We start from the raw sequence: 22,657 nt of genomic DNA, 5'->3' as shown, positions 1-22,657 counted from the left end.
GCAAATAGGAGAGCATATTCGGAAAGATAACACACACACACACACACACACACACACACTATAAACATTAGCGCCACCATACGACCAAAGATGACCGACATCAGTAATTCTCGGTAACGAATATTAATAACCAACGGATGTGGTAGAACTGACTCTGTTCATCTGTTTATTGACAAGGGCGACAACAGGAATACGCTACCTAATAGGATACAAGCTGAGCAAAGGCGATTTGAGATATCAACACCAATAAATTACCCACTCTCTTGTGTGCTAGATACAAGCATCACATTGTTTCTATTTGCATAACTATCAAAGATAAGTTAAATACACCGGCTCTTCTTTAAATCATACACTTGCCACACTCCTTTCTTTAAACTGGAATATCTCCGTCAATTTTGTGGACAAATTCGAGGGGAAATTTTGTTTTACATGTTAGATGTTTGAGTAACCTGTTTTACGCATCACGATGTTCACGTGTTTCAGTGTGGCGTTTCTGCGTTCTTTTTTTAGCTTGTAGACATAAGTCAGTTGTACTTGAAATCGTACTGTGGGCTGTATTTTCTGTTTGGATATATTCTGACATCCATAACGCCACGGACTAAGAAAGTGTTTCCAGCTGATTTGTACAGGAGAACAAAAAAAGGAAGTAGACAAAATAATGAAAAACTAAAGTAGTGTATTGCGAGAAACAGTTCCACGTGATCTTGTTTCTCCACAAGCACATCCCGATAGAAACTTCGTAATTTTGATGGAAGTTAAATAGCGCTACTGTGGAACCCCAACCTGTAAATAGTGGTAATGTTATTATTAGTATGAGTGCTCTTTCCAGATTTGTAGATAATTGTGTAATTGTAAATATTGTTCAGCTGCAGGATTTTCGTACATAGTAGAGAATAAAGCTGTTAAGTTTGGAATGTGTAGCAAGTTGGTGATTACATGTAAAGTTTGCAATGGACCCAGTTCAACAAGAGGTTCAAAACACAGAAGTCACAAATACTATGAAATAAATTTGAGAATGGTTATGGCTTGAGATTCATTGGCAAAGGATAGCGTAGTGCAGAATGTTGTGTGGAGTGCTGAATTTGACATCACCACCACCCAAGTTTTCCAATTACTATTATGTACCTTTAAGAAACTTGAAAGACGTAAGCGAAGGGAGTATGAGAGTTGCTGAACAAGAAGCTGTGTCAGCAAATGATGGATTCAGAGGCATTTGTGTAGTTGTTGATGGGACTTGGCAGAAACGTGACCACACTTGTCATCAAAGGTTTTGGCTGCCACATCAGCTGATACTTCTTAAGTTATTGATGAATATTGTCTAACAAACTATTTTCGAGGCTGCAGTAACAAAGTGCCTGATCACAAGCGGGATAAAAACTCTGTTGGGTCTAGTGAAGATATGGAGACCCACGCTGTGTAGATATTTTTCAATTATCGAAACATGAATGTATTGAGCGTTTCTGCACAATATCTCGATGACGGTTTCTGCAAGGCTTACACCAAAGTTAATGAGTCGAGCCCCGTGGTGATGGAATTTAAATTGTAAAATTGAAGTGTTAAGGCCGCATTCAAAAAGGATGCGAATAAGACTACGATAACTGAAGTCATAACTAAGTAGGCAAAAACTAAATGACAACAAGGGACTTGGTGAATCTGGCCGACTTACAGACAAAGAAATAGATATTTTGCAAATATATTCTGGTAGTGCTATCAGAAGTAATGTAAAAGATCTAAGAACTATGAAGGATGCATCATGAGCTTACTTGTTACAGAGAGCTTCAATAGATGCAAACCTCAACATAGATTGTCTCCTGAAGAAAGTGAATCTTGGCATGGTTTCTAACGGTTTTGAAGTGTATAAGCATACACACTCATTTCCTTGTGCTATGATTCATACAATAAAACCTGTGTATAAGAAACTAACTGATATGAAGTAACTGTAAAAAATGTCTTCATAGTTGGAACCAGAAATTAAACGAAAACTTCAATAACTATATATCGGAGCGTCTACCAAAAACTTTGTTTTCTGAACTAAAATGCTGTGCGGTTTGGAGTGTGTGATGCAGCTTTGTGCTTCAGTGGTGATGCCATAACCAGGACAAAAGTTTTCTATGAATTTGGAATGAAGCCAGGAAGAGCTCTACCAAAACTCTTCGTCAGATTGATGAAGACCGAGTTTTCTACGCAGTTCGAATTCCGGAGGCTTCTCCAAAGGAAGCGAAAATGAAGAATAGACTTCAAAGAAGATCAGATCAGTATCAGGATGCAAATTAAAGGGATTAGGGAGATGGAATGTTCTGGAGTAACAAAAACAATAAGATTTTTTCTTTAAATGAGCATTGATAAAAACTTCGCTACTGACCATTAAAACTGCTACACCAAGAAGAAATGTAGATGATAAACGGGTATTCATTTGACAAATATATTATACTAGAACTGACATGTGATTACCTTTTCACGCAATTTGGGTGCATAAATCCTGAGAAATCAGTACCCAGAACAACCACCTCTGGCCGTAATAACAGCCTTGATACGCCTGGGCATTGAGTCAAACAGAACTTGGATGGCGTGTACAGGTACAGCTGCCCATGCAGCTTCAACACGATACCACAGTTCATCAAGAGTAGTGACTGACGTATTGTGACGAGCCAGTTACTCGGCCACCATTGACCAGAAGTTTTCAGATGGTGAGAGACCTGGAGAATGTGCTAGCCAGGGCAGCAGTCGAACATTTTCGGTACATAGAAAGGCCCGTACAGGACCTGCAACATGCGGTCGTGCATTATCCTGCTGAAATGTAGGGTTTCGCAGGGATCGAATGGAGGGTAGAGCCACGGGTCGTAACACATCTGAAATGTAACGTCCACTGTTCAAAGTGCCGTCAATGCGAACAAGAGGTGACCAAGACGGGTAACCAATGGCACCCCATACCATCGCGCCGAGAGATACGCCAGTATGGCGATGACGAATACACACTTCCAATGTGCGTTCACCGCGATGTCGCGAAACACGGATACGACCATCATGATGCTGTAAACATAACCCGGATTCATAAAAGAAAAATGACGTTTTGCCATTCGTTCAAAAATGGCTCTGAGCACTATGCGACTTAACTTCTGAGGTCATCAGTCACCTAGAACTTAGAACTAATTAAACCTAACTAACCTAAGGACATCACACACATCCATGCCCGAGGCACAATTCGAACCTGCGACAGTAGCGGTCGCCCGGCTCCAGACTGCAGCGCCTAGAACCGCACGGCCACTCCGGCCGGCTTGCCATTCGTGCATCCACGTTCGTCGTTGAGTGCACCATAGCAGGCCCTCGTGGCTGTGATGCAGAGTCAAGGGTAACCGCAGCCATGGTCTCCGAGCTGATAGTCCATGCTGCTGCAAACGTCGTCGAACTGTTCGTGCAGATGGTTGTTTTCTTGCACACGTCCACATCTGTTGACTCAGGGATCGAGACGTGGCTGCACGATCCGTTACACCCATGCGGATAAGATGCCTGTCATCTCGACTGCTAGTGATACGAGGCCGTTGGTATCCAGCACGGCGTTCCGTATTACCCTCCTGAACCCACAGATTATATATTCTGCTGACAGGCATTAAATCTCGACCAACGCGAGCAGCAATGTCGCGATACGATAAACCGCAATCGCGATAGGCTACAATCCGACCTTTATCAACGTCGGAAACGTGATGGTACGCATTTCTCCTCCTTACACGAGGCATCACAACAACGTTTCACCAGGCAACGCCGGTCAACTGCTGTTTATGTATTAGAAATCAGTTGGAAACTTATCTCATGTCAGCACGTTGTAGGTGTCACCACCGGCGCCAACCTTGTGTGACTGCTCTGAAAAGCAAATCATTTGCATATCACAGCATCTTCTTCCAGTCGGTTAAATGTCGCGTCTGTAGCACGTCATCTACGTGGTGTAGCAATTTTAATGGCCAGTAGTGTACATTTTTGGTTAAAAAAAAATATTGTAACAGACAACTATTTTCCGAAACGTATATTTCTGCCCACACTTCTTAAAAACATACATACAATCTACATGTAAAATTTCATAAAATTATACCTTTTGAGAAAATGGTACCAAAAAACCGTCTATATTTCTATACTTAAAAATTAATATTATCAACTAATTATTTTGTATTCCGAATTTGGCAACTTATAACTTTGAAAATTTACGTCAGTGTTGCTTAAAATTTGTATCATGTGTAATATATTCCCTGGAATGCATTGAGAACTCAAAGAGGTATAAAGATTTATGTTCGGATCGCAAGTGCAAGCTTGGAAGCTCGTGTATCGTATCCAGCTTCCTTAAGCCAAAACCTCCGTCTTTAGTAATAAGGACAACTGCCAATTTAATTTCAACTGCTTCGCTAATAACACTATAGAAGTCTACCCGGTCATGATGGCCGTACCAACATATGACAGGCCACAAGGGCCTTACGCGAACCAAAATATGCGTGGGTCTTGCTGTTCTCTTCTTAGCTTCGGATTTTCTTAGTACAGAGTTAACCAATGTATGCCATGAATTTATTTGCTATTGTTGTTATTAATTCCTTTCACTCATTACATGGAGCATACGGCTGCAACAAAGGATTGTTCTGCCTTCTGCTAGTATTTTCACTTCTTCCCAGCATATACCTTGCTGTTGACCTTCGGCTTCAATTGATCGTCTCCACGTCGTGCTGGGCCAGCCTTGTCTCCGTCGTCTCTGTGGTATCCAATAAAATGCTTCCTTCGCAATATGTTCATTTGGTCTCCTAAGTGTATGTCCTAACTTCCGCCACTTCCTGCTTCTCATTTGCTGTTCAATTGGCTTCTGTCTGGTTCTTTCACAGAGTTTGTTAGAGATGACATTTGGCCACCATACCCCCAGGATGTTCCTCAAACATATGTTGTTAAATGTCTGTAGCTTATGGATTTACTGCGGTGTCACTTTCCATGTTTCACGTCCATGTAGAAACACAGACTTTGCATTTATTTCAAACATCCGCAGTCTGGTCCTCATTGATATTTCCTCCTATCTTCAGATCGAGCGGGCAGTTGTAAAAACGCTCTTGGCTTTGTTCATGAGGCTGTTTATGTCCTCTGTTGCACCACTATATGGTGTACTCATGCTTCCAAGGTAGGAAAACTTATCCACCCTTTCGATTATCTGGCTCAAAGGCTTAAGTTCTGCGATATCATTTTACCGCGTATCTTTTGTTTTTTGGAGATTAATTTTCAAACCGACTTTCTTCGCCGCAGATTTCAGATCTTCGAGTTTCTCTTTCACGTCGTTGAGGCTGTGGGGCAGAAGGCAAAGGTCATCCGGAAAATCTAGGTCTTCTAGGTGTGTTTCATCGCTGAATTATGAGTCTAATCTCTTCCCAAACTATAGTAAATATCTTGTTGCTCTTCTTGCCTTGATCAGCACATCAAATCACGCTAGCAACCGACTGACACTTTCCACAGAGAACCCTTGCAGTTCGACTTCCAAATCCACCTTCTCTATTATGGCCTATTAAGTTTCGTTGCAGAGGGGCTTCCCTCCAAGTGTAACACCATAAGTGTTCCTGTATGAACCAGCACTAAAAGCAAACTTTTAACGCGTCAGTGCTTTTGCAGAATATTATTTCTGAAGTTACCCAAACACATGAATTTTTATATGAGGTAAGTGCAAGTAATATCGTTAGTGGTATTGTGGGTCGTACACTAAAAAAAATGAAATGCCCAAAGCTTTGAGGATAATGTAGAGGATTTAGTTTCACTGAAAAAAAAAAAATACAGGGATGATATTACATGAGACATAAAACTATAAAGTTAAGAAGAAGAGTGTGACAGAACGATTCTGTCTTCTCCAAACTCATCTCGAAAAAATGCTAAAGAAGTGTCTTCGCCATGAATGGGAAGCAGGAGTCGATTAAAATAGGTAAGATGTTTATGATTTGCTGATGATATATCATCACTGGCAGAAGATACGAAGTCAGTCGGCAGTAGTAAGAAGGAATTTTAGAACAACCATGAGGAACATGATAAGAAGAACTTTTTTATAGACATAAAAACGGTGTCGACTGCCTGGTAAAAATAGTGCATAACTGAGCGTGAAGGGCTACTTCGTAACTTGGTTCACAGGACCTACGTTATCTCAGTTCCAGAAATCTAGTCAGCTGAGCTAGCCCGTCTCGAAGCCACCTTTTGTCAGAATGGTTATAATGAAATATAGGTCAGACGTGCTTTGCCCTATCGCCGTACCTTGCATCGGGTGGATGATGGTAACACTTCCGTGGCACCCACGTCTACTGCCGTTTTGTCCTAAAAAGGAAGCATTTCGAACAAGATAGTCATATTTTGCGGAAATATGATGTTGAATATATTTTTTGACCACCATCTGAGATTACGCCCCTTTTAAGATCTGTATTAAAACCTTCTCAGATGAGTAACATTATCGGCGAATTGCTAATTTAGTAGCGCCCGGTAGTGTTATAAATCTGTACTTGTTTTTTCAAGCTGATGATGGTAAAGAATCCTGTAATAGCAGTATTGCAAGTGAGAAAGCAGGTGTTAAGGTATGTGGGGTAATTCTTACAAACGTTTAAAAATCCAAGAAGCGACATAAATGACGTCGATACTAGTAATTTAATGCAAGACACATGGGGCTGCAAATGTCGGGAAACACCCCAAAAGCGGATGACAAATGTTGAAAATGTGACGTCACTAGATGACTATGGCGCAGAACGTGCAAAGATTCTGCTTGTCGATCCTACCCATGCCGTTAGGGGTAAGTGCTACATATTATTCCTGTAGGCGACTCTGTTTCCGAACTCCTTTTGTAAATGTGGTTTGTTGTAAATTTAGAGGCTAGAAAACCTTTGTCCTCGCTGTAAGCAAGCAAAATCTGTTATTATTTTGTGTTCCTTTCCTTTCGTCCCTTGTTTTTCTGTTTACAGACATTGTTTAGTAAACAACAAGTAGGTCATGAACTGGTAGAGGCGCATTTTGGAAACGTATACTTATTTATTTCTCATGCAATGTGTTGGGTTTTTGTTGTACTGTAATCTGCAATTAACCGGCGGAGACCGTCAGATCGGTAATTAAAATAATAAATCTTACCTCAATATATACAAATAACTGTCCAACACAATGAAAAGAAAAATTTACACTGCCTACCAGACGCAAGAATCAAACCCAGGGCTTCACTCGCTCACGTATGCCGTACCCACACCGACGTGGACACCTTACTTGGGTTGCGATGATGAGGTGCGACAGGCAGGCACTCCATAGCTGCAAGCGCGGCGGCGACGTCACACGCTCAACATTTGTCATTCACTTCTGGGGTATTTCCCTGCGTTTGCGGCCCCATATTCCCTGTATTAAATTACTTTTCTCGACATTATCTACGTCGCTTTTGCGGTTTTTTAAACGCACCTCGCTGCGTTTAGCAGCACGGGACTTGATTCCTAGCGTGGTAACCAATATCAGTTAATACTTTAACTTTTTTATCCGTATGACTCATTTCAAACACTGAACTAACCCACAATTTTGTGTGATGTAAATCCAAACGTACGTTATAGGAGTGTAAATTTATATGAAAACTTCATTTGATGTCAAGTGCAGAGATATCTGGGACAGCCGGCCTTTGCCTTTCGCGGGCACGTGCTCTACCGTCTGAGCTACCCAAGCACGACTCACGGCCCGACATCACAGCTTTACTTCCGCCAGTACCTCATCTCCTGCATCTGGAAAGTGGTGTTCATAACGTTCTGCCTCATCAGTGTAGTTCGCCACAAGCTCGATTAATCTGCTGTTAGCCGGCCGGAGTGGCCGAGCGGTTGTAGGCGCTACAGTCTGGAACTGTGCGACCGCTACGGTCGCAGGTTCGTATCCTGCCTCGGGCATGAATGTGTGTGATGTCCTTATGTTAGTTAGGTTAAGTAGTTCTAAGTTCTAAGGGACTGATGACCTCAGAAGTTAAGTCCCATTATGCTCAGAGCCATTTTAATAAAAAATATCTTCGACAAATGAATATTCTAACCTTTTTAATGGCAGTTTACTAACGCATTTATCTTTGTAATGGCAGCTATGTGTGTTTCAGATTAGTTACGTAATTTCCTTCACCCCATGAACCACGTACCTTGCCGTTGGTGGGGAGGCTTGTGTGCCTCAGCGATACAAAGACCGTACCGTAGGTGCAACCACAACGGAGGGGTATCTGTTGAGAAACCAGACAAACGTGTGGTTCCTGAAGAGGGGCAGCAGCCTTTTCAGTAGTTGCAGCGGCAGCAGTCTGGGTGATTGACTGATCTGGCCTTGTAACACTAACCAAAACGGCCTTGCTGTGCTGGTACTGCGAACGGCTGAAAGCAAGGGGAAACTACGGCCGTAATTTTTCCCAAGGGTATGCAGCTTTACTGTATGGTTGAATGATGATGGCGTCATCTTGGGTAAAATATTCCGGAGGTAAAATAGTCCCCCATTCGGATCTCCGGGCGGGGACTACTCAGGAGGACGTTATCAGGAGAAAGAAAACTGGCGTTCTACGGTTCGGAGCGTGGAATGTCAGATCCCTTAATCTGGCAGGTAAGTTATAAAATTTAAAAAGGGAAATGGATAGGTTAAAGTTAGATATAGTGGGAATTAGCGAAGTTCGGTGGCAGGAGGAACAAGACTTTTGGTCAGGTGAATACAGGGTTATAAATACAAAATGAAATGGGGGTAATGCAGGAGTAGGTTTAATAATGAATAAAAAAATAGGAGTGCCGGTAAGCTACTACAAACAGCATAGTGAACGTATTATTGTGGCCAAGATAGACACGAATCCCACGCCTATTACAGAAGTACATGTTTATATACCAACTAGCTCTGCAGATGATGAAGAAATTGTTGAAATGTATGATGAGATAAAAAAAAATTATTCAAGTAGTGAAGGGAAACGAAAATTTAATAGTCATGGGTGACTGGAATTCGAGAGTAGGAAAAGGGAGAGAAGGAAACATAGTAGGTGAATATGGATTGGGGGTAAGAAATGAAAGAGGAAGCCGTCTTGTAGAATTTTGCACAGAGCATAAATTAATCATAGCTAACACTTGGTTCAAGAATCGTGAAAGAAGGTTGTATACATGGAAGAACCCTGGAGATACTAAATGGTATCAGATAGATTATATAATGGTAAGACAGACATTTAGGAACCAGGTTTTAAATTGTAAGACATTTCCAGGGGCAGATGTGGACTCTGACCACAATCAATTGGTTATGAACTGTAAATTAAAACTGAAGAAACTGCAAAAAGGTGGGAATTTAACGAAATGGAACCTTGATAAACTGACTAAACCAGAAGTTGTAGAGAGTTTCAGGGAGAGCATAAGCGAACAGTTGACAGGAGTGGGGGAAAGAAATACAGTAGAAGAAGAATGGGTAGCTCTGAGGGATAAAGTAGTGAAGGCAGCAGAGGATCAAGTAGGTAAAAAGACGAGGGCTGGTAGAAATCCCTGGGTGACAGAAGAAATGTTGAATTTAATTGATGAAAGGAGAAAATATAAAAATTCAGTAAATGAGGCAGGCAAAATGCAATACAAACGCCTCAAAAATGAGATCGACAGGAAGTGCAAAATGGCTAAGCAGGGATGGCTAGAGGACAAATGTAAGGATGTAGAGGCTTATCTCAGTATGGGTAAGATAGATACTGCCTACAGGTAAATTAAAGAGACCTTTGGAGAAAAGAGAACCACTTGTACGAATATCAAGAGCTCAGATGGAAACCCAGTTCTAAGCAAAGAAGGCAAAGCAGAAAGGTGGAAGGAGTATATAGAGGGTCAATACAAGGGTAATGTACTTGAGGACAATATTATGGAAATGGAAGAGGATGAAGATGAAATGGGAATGCGATACTGCGTGAAGAGTTTGACAGAACGCTGAAAGACCTGAGTCGAAACAAGGCCCCGGGATTAGACAACCCCCAATTAGAACTACTGACGGCCTTGGGAGAGCCAGTCCTGACAAAACTCTACCTTCTGGTGAGCAAGATGTATGAGACAGGCGAAATACCCACAGACTTCAAAAAGAATATAATAATTCCAATCCCAAAGAAAGCAGGTGTTGACAGAAGTGAAAATTAGCGAACTATCAGTTTAATAAGTCACAGCTGCAAAATACTAACGCGGATTCTTTATAGACGGATGGAAAAACTGGTAGAAGTCGACCTCAGGGAAGATCAGTTTGGATTCCGTAGAAATGTTGGAACACGTGAGGCAATACTGACCTTACGCCTTATCTTAGAAGAAAGATTAAGGAAAGACAAACCTACGTTTCATGGAATGTAGTCGAATTAAATCGGGTGATGCTGAGGGAATTAGATTAGGAAATGAGACGCTTAAAGTAGTAAATGAGTTTTGCTATTTGGGGAGCAAAATAACTGATGATGGTCGATGTAGACAGGATATAAAATGTAGACTGGCAATGGCAAGGAAAGCGTTTCTGAAGAAGAGGAATTTGTTTACATCGAGTATAGATTCAAGTGTGAGGTAGTCGTTTCTGAAAGCATTTGTATGGAGTGTAGCCATGTATGGAAGCGAAACATGGACGACAAATAGTTTGGACAGGAGGAGAATAGAAGCTACAGACGAATGCTGAAGATTAGCTGGTAGAATGAGGAGGTATTGAATAGAATAGGGGAGAAGAGGAGTTTGTGGCACAACTTGATAAGAAGAAGGGACCGGTTGGTAGGGCATGTTCTGAGGCATCAAGGGATCACAAATTTAGCATAGGAGGGCAGCGTGGAGGGTAAAAATGGCAGAGGGAGACCAAGAGATGAATACACTAAACATATTCAGAAGGATGTAGGTTGCAGTAGGAACTGGGAGATGAAGAAGCTTGCACAGGATAGAGTAGCATGGAGAGCTGCATCAAACCAGTCTCAGGACTGAAGACCACAACAACAACAACATACGTAATTTCAAAGTTAACACGGTTTTTATTTGTTTTGTCGCATCTAAATATGTTCAAAATTTGAATGAAACTGATAATCATTAAAAAATACAAATGCGAAACTAGATTGCAGCAAAAATATTAGAAAAGTAAATATGTGTGTATTAGATCTAAGTACCTCCCTCTTCATAACCAGAGACTGGAAACTACACCACAACCGTCGTTCAAAATTTGGAAATATTTCCTCTGTCTTCGTCTTAAAGTGATGCCTTACCGACTACTTTTGCACGTTTTGCTATAGGTACTCCTTTACGAACGTCTTGTTCGCTTAACATATTGCGTAACTTTGTACTGTTTCTTACTCGAGTGAGACGTTTGCCGCTGAGATGAGACGTGTACTGAAAAGAATGAGTACTAAATTTTCCTTCATCGTCTTTGTGTGTCTCCAGTGGTTGCTCGTTGATCCCGCGTCTGACAAAATCTGCATGTTTGTAACACAAGAAGTTGCAAGTGAAGAAAAAATCATATTTTCTATTGAAGTACAAGGCGGAATAAACATACATCTGGGGATGCGTTGCCTGGAGAATATTTAGGATGTCAGCGATGAAACTTCATCTCATCATACGAACCATAGATAATATTAACATGTCCCTATCTCTGTTGTGTTAAGGCTTGAAACCGACATCTAAGTCACGTGACCCGGGCAGAAAGCTGAGTTACTGCCATTACGCGCTGTGTGAAATTGGAGCTGACAGTTACAGTTTCTCTCACATTTAGCTGAAATCAAGCATTGAATTTGACAGTTCAGTGAACTGTAGTACTACTCTTACACACGTTGTTGTTGAGTTAACCCAATTTATGTGAAATTCCTGATAATAAAGCAGTGGTTGTCGTTTCTACACGTGGTCAAGCTGAGACGTACTGACAGTTCTTTTAAAAAGCGACAGAATAACTGTTCTTTAGTCAATTTTTTTAAATTTTTGTTTTTTTTGTTTTTTGTTTTTGCACTATGAATTCTTGCAGTTCACCGCTTCCACAGGAGTGGAAGACAAAATAACAATTTCGAACGCAGCATCAGTTTTCTAACGATTCCACAATTATATGTGTGTGAAGTGCTTTAGTAAGCTTTTGTAAAAAGGGAAATTCGTTTATGTGCATAATATCAGGTATTTACACAAAATAAGCACATATGTTTTAAGACTTTTGCTTAATCCAGTACTGATACCGAAACGGTATCAAGATAGGTAGCGTAATATATAAGGAAACGTTGATTGTACTGGTGCAGCGAGCTAGAAATTAACGATATGTCGCCTCAAAAGCTTAGTCATTCACCAAGTTTTACATCCAAGGACCAACATCCATCCTAACTTTCAACTTGTGGAAATACCTCTCCAAGTATTTCAAAGTTATTCACTTAACTACGATTTTCGTCACTTTATCTATCTGTAGGATACGAACAAAACTTATCTGAGCACATGTGAAGGTCTTTACTTCTGCATCTAGTAAAAAACACAACGTCTCATCTGTAACTAAAAAGTCATACGTTGTGCACTATAAATTAGTAATAACGTATTAGGCTTCCTGCCCCGAATCACGTGACTTAGATGTTGGTTTCATTAAAATGGCGTCATCCCCAATCCATGTTATGTATGGTCTATGATACGACGATTAATTCAACGCTAAAATTATTATCTGTGTTAATTTGGATTGCCTTATGTCTATAAAATACTAAGAGAGCATAGTCGTTTTCTTTCTTCTTTTTGCTTCACTGTCGCACCGAGGTCATGTATTAAACGAGCTCTGTATTTTAATGTGAAATTATAACTATTGTGAAATAATAACTACTTTTATCTTAAATGTGTTCATACTTAGTAGTAGTGAGCCTATTCCTGTTCAACACTAAAAAATCATCGCTCCGTATATTTTTCAACCTTTTGGATAGGTTGGAAGTGCTTGGTTTGCTGACGCAAAGATCGTGTACCATAGGCCGCTATCGTTCATGCATTTCAGACTAATAAGTCGAGCCTGCAGTCCATGCTTTTAACGAAGTATGTTTATTATAATCATCATTATTATGCAAACTACTTCTTTGCAGTGAAAGTTAAAAATAGCACGATTTTGTGTCACCAGGCGACCGCTTACCAACGACGACCTTTGCGTCTGATGCGAGTAACATCAGTTACGCTGCAGGAGAAATTAACCTTTATTCAACGCACCATTCTTAGGTCAAACAGGTATACAGATGTTTTCATCATTCACTTACTGCCATTAATGTGATGCGCTTTTCCTTCTTCAACGGTTTGCACTCCTACTACAAAACTGAAATAAAATCCACACCGGTAGGAAGGAGGTAACATTCCAAGCCTCAAGACATCCGAGGCTTTGGCAATAACCGTCAGCAGTTATAACCGTCAACAGTTCTCGTAGGTCTTTCTTAACATACATCATCTTTCTGCATTTTATACTGAGACTGAACGCTAAAAGCACTATTTTCCTTCAGTTATCACAACCTCAGGTAATAATACACACTCCAAAAATGTCTGCCTGAAACTGTTTTTACCTGCAGACATGTTTTACTCTCCCAGGTATTTATTATTTCTATATCCATCTGTCGTTGACTGTAACGAGTATGAAGGAAAACTGTGGATCGCGTTTGAAAGTACACTGTGTTTCAAATAGATTTAACTGGTTTCACAAGACTAAATATTCTGCATGAGTGGAGACGCGAATTTCGGGTGCATTTTAATCCACGCAAAGAGTATAAAGTTTTTATTTTCGAAAGAACTATTCGAATCTACGTACATCTCTTACGAGATTGCAAGTACAAAACTGGCGTTCTTTTTGCAGTTATGTTTAGGATGAAAGTTTTGATTTACCTTTTAGAAATTCTCAATGTTCGGTCCATCGGGTGCACAACATACATCCACATGATAGTCTAACTCGCCCCAAAGTTTTGCAAGCATAAAAGTATCTTGAAATTACTGCAACCCGACCCCTTTTCTGTTGTTCTTCAATTTTATTTTATTATTTCATTACCAGTTTCGAACCGCCTAGCGATTCATCATCAGACGCTACATATATATTGACTGTCAGCAGCAGTCTGGTAGTCATGTAGCAGACAGTTAATAAATATGTACTATCTGATGATGAATCACTAGGCGGTTCGAAACCGGTAATGGAATAATAAAAAAAAGTGAAGAACAAAACAAAAGGCGATTGGTTGCAGTAATTTCAAGAAAGCTTTGTTCATCACAGTCCCGATGTTCCTCATCCATAAAGGATAAAAGTTTTATTTTGCAAGCATATCTGGAGGTAACTCCAGTCATTTGTGTTACTAGGATGTTTTAAAATTCACCTAAAGCTGTTGGAAGGCGTAGCACATAAGCAGAGTCTTTTAAAAACACCAACATAAGCAACACATCCCTTGAGATACGGCACTGTCGGAGCCCAACGGTGCAATGCAAGAATTGTTTCCCTATCAAGGCCTATCCATCGTTAAGGGGGCTCACTGTCCAAAAATGCTCTTAAATCCAGGTAACCGTCCGACGCGAAAATGAAATTGTCAGAGTTTTCTGGCAACACTCAAATGTCCATTGGACCCTGACACGTTATCCGTGCAACCGTCTTTCCCGCAAAAAGAACTGCCCGTAAATCTTTTATCGGGAAACGGCGATAAAAGCATGAAACAGGGTAGAGACTCTTTTTTTCCTCTGACTTGTGGTATGTGACTGCTGTGTCCCCCACGTTCTTACCGTGTGGCGGTCCATTTTTCCCCTTGAAAGGAACTAAATGCGAAGGGAAATCGTCAGCCATCTGCACACCAACAATGAACTCACGAAACTTCTCATGCTGTTGTTATTCATCACTAATGGGTTGAAGCAGTTGAATCCTCTATGGTTTGGACCACAACCGCCACCGCAGCACATCAAGAATGACTCATAATTACATGAAATGTATTCGCAGTGGCGAGTATGGACAACCATTAGCTGTAGAATGGAATGACGACAATGAAAATTCATGCCGGACCCGGACTCGAACGCACATTTCCCGCTTATCGCGAGCGACGCCTGATAAGGCTAACCAAGCACTACTCACGGTCAGAACCAAACCTCATATGTCGTCAACCATTTGTCTACAATTTGCACACGTATATTCATAACATATATTCTAGTCCGGGGAGACATTTTAATTGAAAGTCGCTCACTGGGCGGAGTAGCCGAGCGGTTCTATACGCTTCAAAAATGGCTCTGAGTACTATGGGACTTAACATCTCAGGTCATCAGTCCCCTAGAACTGAGAACTACTTAAACCCAGCTAACCTAAGGACATCACACACATCCATGCCCGAGGCAGGATTTGAACCTGCGACCGTAGTGGTCGCGCGGCTCCAGACTGAAGCGCCTAGAACCGCTCGGCCACGCTTCAGTCTGGGACCGCGCGACCGCTACGGTCCCACGCTCGAATCCTGCCTCGGGCATGGATGTGTATGATGTCCTTAGGTTAGTTAGGCTTAAGTAGTTCTAAGTTTTAGGGAACTGATGACCTCAGAAGTTAAGTGCCATAGTGCTCAGAGCCATTTGAAACATTTGCAATGCCTGTATTGCTTAGAAGTACGACGAAATACTCCTTCGAATATGCGTGCATGACAATGTTCTTTGAGGCATGCATGCATGTACGAAGGAATATTTCATCGCACTTCTGAGGAATACAGGCGTTGCAGTGTCGTATTTATCCGCCAACACCGGACAAGCGACGCTGAATTAAATTGTCTCCCGTGTATGGAAATGTACATCATGAATGTAAGAGTGCTGGTTGTAGACAAGTGGTTGACAGCATATAGAAGTCAGTGTCTGGCCTTGGGTCATACTCGGAATGCCTATTGGTGAAACGACCGCTGGCGATAAACAGGAAATCCGGGTTGCAGTGTCGTCATTCTATTATACAGCAGGTGGTTGTCCAAATTCGCAACTACGAACACATTTAATGTATTTCATAACGGCTGTAAACACCGCAGTGCATCGTACTTTTGAAAAACACAGGCACTGCAGTATCGTATGACCAATAATTGGTTGGCACTGTAAGTGGGCTGCTTCTAAATTGGCAGCGCTGTGAAGCGCTTTGTTTTGGATCTCTGACTGCGCTTTCTTTGTAAGAGACTCTGGCTGGTTGGACTCTGTTGGAAGTTAATCGCCAGTACTGTTGGGCAGTTGGAAGCTAGTCGCCAGTAGTGATGGAAGCACTGTTGGGCAGTTGGAGATGAACAGCCAACAGTGATGGATGTTAAATGTGAGAAGTTAGCAATGTTGGAGGGTAGAGGTCTGAAGTGTTAGCGTAGGCTGACGATCTGGAGGTATCCGACTTGGAGATTGACAACTATTCATGATTATATATCTTTGTACTTGATGTCAATGACGATTTATATTCGTGTTTGAACTGGATGTCACATTGTTAAGGTAGAAAATACATTATTTGGTTTACAACAAAATCTTTCCTCTGCTAACCACATGCCTATTGGTAGTTAGTGGCATTAGTAGTTAGAATATTTTATTTATCTGGCAGTACTAACGCTCGCTGTATTGCCGTAGTTCGCGTAATGAAGATTTTTGTGAGGTAAGTCCTTAATGAAATGTATAGGTTATTTTGTTAAGATTTCCTTTTACTCAAGGCCATTCTCTTGAATTAATTGTTTGAAGTCAGGTTGTAATTTTTTTGAGCAGTTTGCGTTGCGCTAGAATATTGTGGGTCACTGTTGGCATGATAAGAAAAAGTAAAGATAAGGTAGGCTCAGTATGTTTAGTTTTACTCAGCTGTATCAGAATCAAATAACATAGAAGTTTCATCTTCTCATTCTGCAATTAAGTATAAACACACACAATTAAATAAAGAAGTTTCAGCTAGACTAGTGGACGCTTCGGACTACGTACATTGAACTCTGATGAATGAATTCTACGTATCGAATGCCGGATGGAGCTGAATAGGAGAACTTGTCATTTTCCCCTCATAAAACCAGAAGTGTTTTGCAGCTCTTGTAGTCATCGTTGAATTCTTTGATCAATAAGAAGTGCAGTGTCGTACTCTCAACGAAAACCACGAGTCCCACTCGTGTGTTTGTAGCATCTGTTGAAACGGAGACTGCGAAATTCCCTTTCATTGCTAAATTATCGCCATATTGACTAGAAGCACATTGGGAATGAACCATCGAGGAATCGATAGTTAGCTATAATAGAACATTCTTAAGATCCACCATACGCATATTAAATTCACAACAATTTTCTATCTTCATTCGTGAAGAATATGTTGCCTTGTGAAACTGCATGAATATTTTTGAAATACCCTGCCTTTGTCCTTCTGTGGCGGTGATATTTCATGGCAGACGACCACTGCAACTCTGAGGTAATCGTATCACGTCAGAAATCGTACAAAAAGCACCGTTCTCCAGTTGAATTTCCCTGCAGTATCGTGTTTTTCGGTCTGCCGCTGGAAGTTGAGGGATCTGTGAAATGTTCACGGGAGGGTGGCTTGTAACGTCTGTCAATCGCAAGGATGTCACGTGAAGTCTTCATGAAGGGGACATGTTAGCGCTACTGCCAACGGAAGCTCGGCATTGGAACCCACAAACAGCTGACGTTATCGACAGCTTGACAGTCCGATTTATTTGCAGTGATATTTCTTCGAATTGGACCAATCGCTTTTCAGTGAGCTTCCGTCAGTTTTCACTATTTCTTTTTCGTAAAAATTTAGTTATGTCAGTGAAAACTATGGTCACTAAAATTCCATCGACTAAGTTTCAGAGTTGACAGTGTGGACCAAAAACAAGGAAAAAATGTCCAGTAGACATGGGCTACAAACGCTAGTAGCTCTTAACGTATTCATTTTAGAACCCATGTTCGCTGCATATTTTTACCTCGCTTTGCTTAATAGTATCAACTCTCAGAGTTCGTCGGTGGAGACCTCGTTCTGTACACTACTTTCCACCCTCGAAACTGAATAGTTTATGCGGAGAAGCCTAGTTGAGCATCTATAGAGAAAAAGTGCATTCGTTAACTAAGAAACGGACAAAATCCTAACCTAACTTGATCCTCGCGACCCAGACTTCTTAAATCATCGAAATAAATGCCTTTTCATAATTACTGTAAAATTATGATTATCTTAGGAACAATGTCCCTTGACTAAGAATCAAAAGGATTTTATTTTTCAGAGCTATCAATATGATATACATTATACGTAGGGAGAACATGTTTGTTTCTGGAAGAATGGCCCAATAATGGAACGCCTAACTCACAGTCAATTTTTTTACTTAGCATCTCTTCTCACCGTACTCTTATTTGCCGTCAACCTCCTGTTAGCCACTGTTCGTAAATCTGTTAACATTCACGTAAACAAGATTATGTGAGAATGTTCCAATAACATTCATCTGATGTTGCATCATCTTAGTGCAGACTTCCCACTTCAGCCTGTAAGCTTTGCAGTTAATTTAAATTCCTGCAGTTCCATATGATCTACTTATTAGGTGTGGAAACGGATGGGGAAATTGTAACGCCGGAAATGCATATTCTCCTATTTCCATCTATTGTACTATAATTTTTTTTCCTCGTTTTGTTACCTCAAGATATGATATTTCTGTGTGTTTATATATTGTAATTGTTTTACTATTTGTATATATATATATATATATATATATATATATATATATATATATGCATTTATGTCGATGTATAATTGGTTGTTTTGTAAATATTATTTGTATTTTTACGCTGGGTCTTGCCTAGGGAAAACTATGCTATTGAACGATTACATCGCTAGGTCGTGTGGAGAACCAAAGTGTTTACGATCTTTGGGAGGGTTAACTCTGCCGCGTGGAGCGCGGGCAGAGCAGAGAGGGTCTGGCGGGAGTAGTGCAGTGGAGCAAGTGTGTTGTGTGACACTCCCGCGAGTTGCCGCGCTTTCGGGGTTTGGCAGCACGGAATTGCGCTCGAATTGCTATGATAGTTGCTGACACGGTGTCGCGGAAGGGAAGAATTAGCTGCCGCACATCACGAGCCCGTTTCGCCCGTTTCGCCTGGCGTGTCGAGAAGAAGGCGCGCCAACATCCAGCTTCTGCAACAGAGACGGCCGACAATGAGAGACTGTCGTCACCGGCTCGACCGACGACTGCAAACCTTCAATCAACCAACAAGAAACACTGGAAGCACGTAAAGTTTTAGAACTGTATGGCAGACGTCTGCTTTTAAAATTGTTGCATCACAAAATTACAGCAACTTAGCATGAACCTTTGTTGCTCATTGTCCCAATTGCATTACCAAGCAGGGTCCCTTCCTTTTCCGGAATGAACCCGAGTGTCGTTGAAATTCAGACGCCAGCATTAAAGTAACATCATTCGATTTCACCACTTTAATTTCAAAGTTCAGTTAAGGTATTCGTAGCTAGCTACCATATTTAGATTACACAAGCACAAATTAAGAGTGCGAGTTTTGTTACCGAATTTCAGCCTACCTGTGACTGCAGCTCAGCTTGGTACGTACTAAATTTTACTATTGTTAATTGTTCAGAATCATTTAATTCAAGTTCAAAGTTAAATCTCTTATTTCTAAATTGCGTAGATTCAAGTAGCTTTTGAAATGATTGTTGAGGTAGCCCAAGACTAACCTTATTTTATTGAATTTCGAAGTGCTTCAGAAACAAAGCTCACTATTAATTTCAGTCACTAAATTAACTTTCAATTTTCCGTTTTTATTAATTCTTTTGCTAAATTAAGTCAGAGTGTAGCGAAATTTATTACTTCTGACAAACTTTCAGTTTTCACACTACACGTGTCAACCTTCAGTTGCCACGCTTCTAGTGCTAATTATATGTGTAATAACCTTTCTTTTTCAGTTACTATAGTAATTGTCCATAGGACTGGCGACCGTAATTTCCCCGAAATCTCAAATATCTAATTACCGCTAGTTAATTGTTAACGTAACGGCCGCACATTTACTTTCTTTATTAACTTTACCCCTTTTCAAAATTAATTTCCTCGAGTTTCATTTGCATTTTTCCTTTCATTTAGATGTAACCCTTTCCTCCCTCTTTGCCGACAGACTAACTTCGGTGACGATTGCTTTTCCCAAATTCCCATTAGGTACACGCGGTTTAATTTTTCACTGTCATTAAGGTCGACAAGTGAGGGGGAGGTTACAAAGGGACAACTACATTCTTCTGAAAGTGAGCCCTGTGTCGATATTACATCAGAGTGAGAACGATATCTTCATTACTAGAGAGGGTGGGAAAGGAACAGGAAGGAGGCATGCTGCAACAACACAGCATTTGCTTCAAGTGACTGAGGAAAATCAAGGAAAAGCTAAATATATATGGTTGATCAAGAGGTTCCAATTACTAGAAGATTTTCCACAGCTTCATCTCTTTAGTTTCCGATAAACAATGCTTCAGAAATAGAGACAACTTTATGTAAAATAAATAACTGGAGATATGTTCAAGTAGCCAAGAGAAAGGCTGTTGAAACATATTTATTCGTTTGTTTTGATCTGATGTGCAGAGGGGCACTTACACGGTAGATTTACTGGCAGACTGCAGCTGTGGAGGAGACCTTGTGTCGTGACCGATAAGGCTTCACACGGTGTGAGTACTACCAGCGTATGGAAATATTTCCGATTCGAGTCCTCGTCCAGCTCACAGTTTTCAGCTGTCAGAAAGATTCAAAGATACATGAAATACATGTAGGCTGTTTATGTTTTCTTATTGGCAACGTTACGTAGCGCTCTGTATGAAAATCATTGGCTGTGCTGTGTGCAGTCTGTGGCTAGTTTGCATTGTTGTCTGCCATTGTAGTGTTGGGCAGCGGCAACTGGATGCGAACAGCGCGTAGCGTTGCGCAGCTGGAGGTGAGCCGCCAGCAGTGATGGATGTGGGGAGAGAGATGGCGGAGTTTTGAAATTTGTAAGACTGTCATGTACTGCTATATATAATATTACTATTAAGATAAATACAGTGTTTGTTCTCTATTAAAATCTTTCATTTGCTAACTATGCCTATCAGTAGTTAGTGCCTTCCTTAGTTTGAATCTTTTATTTAGCTGGCAGTAGTGGCGCTCGCTGTATTGTAGTAGTTCGAGTAACCAAGATTTTTGTGAGGTAAGTGATTGGTGAAACGTATAGGTTAATACTAGACAAGGCCATTCTTTTGTAGGGATTATTGAAAGTCAGATTGCGTTGCGCTAAAAAATATTGTGTGTCAGTTAAAGCACAGTCTTGTATAATTCTTCTAAAAGGGGACGTTTCAACATGAAAAGTACACTGAAGCACCAAAGAAACTTGCATAAGCATTCGTATTCAAATAAAGAGATATGTAAACAGACAAAAAGCGGCACTGCGGTCGGCCACGCCTATATAAGAGAAGTGTCTGACGCAGTTGTTAGATCGGTTACTGCTGCTACAATGGCAGGTTATCAAGATTTAAGTGAGATTGAGCGTAGTGTTATTGTCGGCGCACGAGTGATGGAACACAACATCTCCGAGGCAGTGATGAAGTGGCGATTTTCCCGCACGACCATTTCACGAGTGTACCGTGAATATCTGTAATCCGGTGAAACGTCAAATCTCCGACATCGGTGTGGCCGGAAAAAGATCCTGCAAGAACGGGACCTACGACTCGTTCAACGTGACAGAAGTGCAACTCTTCCGCAAATTGCTGCTTATTTCATGGTGGACCATCAGCAAGTGTCAGTGCGCGAATCATTCAACGAAACATCATCGATATGGGCTTTTGGAGCCAAAGGCCCACTCGTGTACCCTTCATGACTGAAAGACATAAAGCTTTACGCCTCGTCTGGTCCCGTCAACACCGACACTGGACTGTTGCTGACTGGAAACATGTTGCCTTGTCGGACGAGTGTCGTTTCAGATTTTATCGAGCGATGGAAGTGTACGGGTATGGAGACAGTATCATGAATCCATGAGCCATGGATATCAGAAGAGGACTGTTCAAACTGGTGGAGGCTCTCTAATGTTGTGGGGCGTGTGCAGTTGGAGTGATATGGGACCCATGATATGTCTAGATACGACTCTGACAGGTGACACGTACATAAGCATCCTATCCGATCACCTGCGTCAATTCATGTTCATTGCGCATTACGACGGACTTGGGCAATTCCAGCAGGACAATGTGACACCCCACGCGTAATTGCTACAGAGTGGCTCCTGAAACACACTTCTGAGTCTGAACACTTCCGCTGGCTACCAAACTCTACAGACATGAACACTATTGAGCATATCTGTGATGCCTTGTAACGTGGTGTTCAGAATGGAACTCCACCCACTCGTCCTCTTACGGATTTATGGACAGCCTTGCAGGATTCAGTGTGTCAGTCCCATCCAGCACTACTTCAGACATTAGTCGAGTCCATGCCACGTCGTGTCGCGGCACTTCTGCGTGCTCACGAGTGCCCTACATGAGATTAGGGAGGAGTACCGGTTTCTTTGGTTCTTCAGTGTACAACGGTGAAGGCGTATTACAGGCAGGCAACTCTAAATTATCGGCACTTGCTGCGTTTGACATGAGAGAGGGGTGAAGTAGGAAGGGAGAAAAGAAAGTCGCAGCACGTTAACTAACGATGTTAGGAGAAAAGGAAGTGGCGTGGCTGATTGAGGAAATAAAACAGATAGAAGCGTCACTGCCAGAGGATGAGAGCGTTTATTTTACCTTTTGAAAGAGACGTTAATTTTTAGGGAAAAGCTATGAG

Source organism: Schistocerca americana, chromosome 4 (genome assembly GCF_021461395.2).
Source record: "Schistocerca americana isolate TAMUIC-IGC-003095 chromosome 4, iqSchAmer2.1, whole genome shotgun sequence".
Taxonomy (NCBI): domain Eukaryota; kingdom Metazoa; phylum Arthropoda; class Insecta; order Orthoptera; family Acrididae; genus Schistocerca; species Schistocerca americana.
This window is presented reverse-complemented; position numbering follows the sequence as displayed.